This window comes from Orycteropus afer, unplaced genomic scaffold (genome assembly GCF_000298275.1).
Source record: "Orycteropus afer afer isolate SDZICR_OR568_19922 unplaced genomic scaffold, OryAfe1.0 scaffold00743, whole genome shotgun sequence".
Lineage (NCBI taxonomy): Eukaryota > Metazoa > Chordata > Mammalia > Tubulidentata > Orycteropodidae > Orycteropus > Orycteropus afer.
Window position 1 is genome coordinate 517,441 of NW_006922330.1, and position 730 is coordinate 518,170.

The window sequence follows — 730 nt, forward strand, 5'->3', positions numbered from 1 at the left end:
GGGTGTATGTCAAGGTTTTATCCTTTCACCATACTTGTTCAATCTGTATGCTGAGCAAATCATCTGAGAGCCTGGACTCTATGAAGAAGAATGTGGCATCAGGATTAGAGGAAGATTCACTAACAATCTGTGATAAGCAGATGATATAACCTTGCTTGGGGAATCTGAAGAAGACTTGAAGGCCTTATTGGTGTACACCAAAGACTACAGTCTTCAGTATGGATTATGCCTCAACATAAAGAAAACAAAAATCCTCACAACTAGACCAGTGGACAACATCATGATAAAAGGAGAAAAGATTGACATTGTCGAGGATTTCATTTTACTTTTATCTAAAGTTAATGTCCATGGAAGCATCAGTCAGGAAATCAGATGTTGCATTGCACTGGGAAAATCTGCTGCAAAAGACCTCTTTGGGGTGTTGAGAAGTAGAGATATCACTTTGAAGAGTAGAGCGTTGTCTACCCCAAGATTTGGTGTTTTAATCTCCTCATGTACATACAAAAGCTGGACAATGAATAAGAAATAAGGGATGAAAATTAATACATTTGAATTATGGTGTTGAGGAATAATATTCAATATACTCTGGATTGCCAGAAGAACAAACAAACGTGTACTGGAAGAATTGCAGGCAGAATGCTTCTTGGAAGTGTGAATGGCCAGACTTCATCTCTACTACTTTGGTCATGTGGTCAGAAGGGACCGTTCCCTGGAGAAAAATATGCTTTGC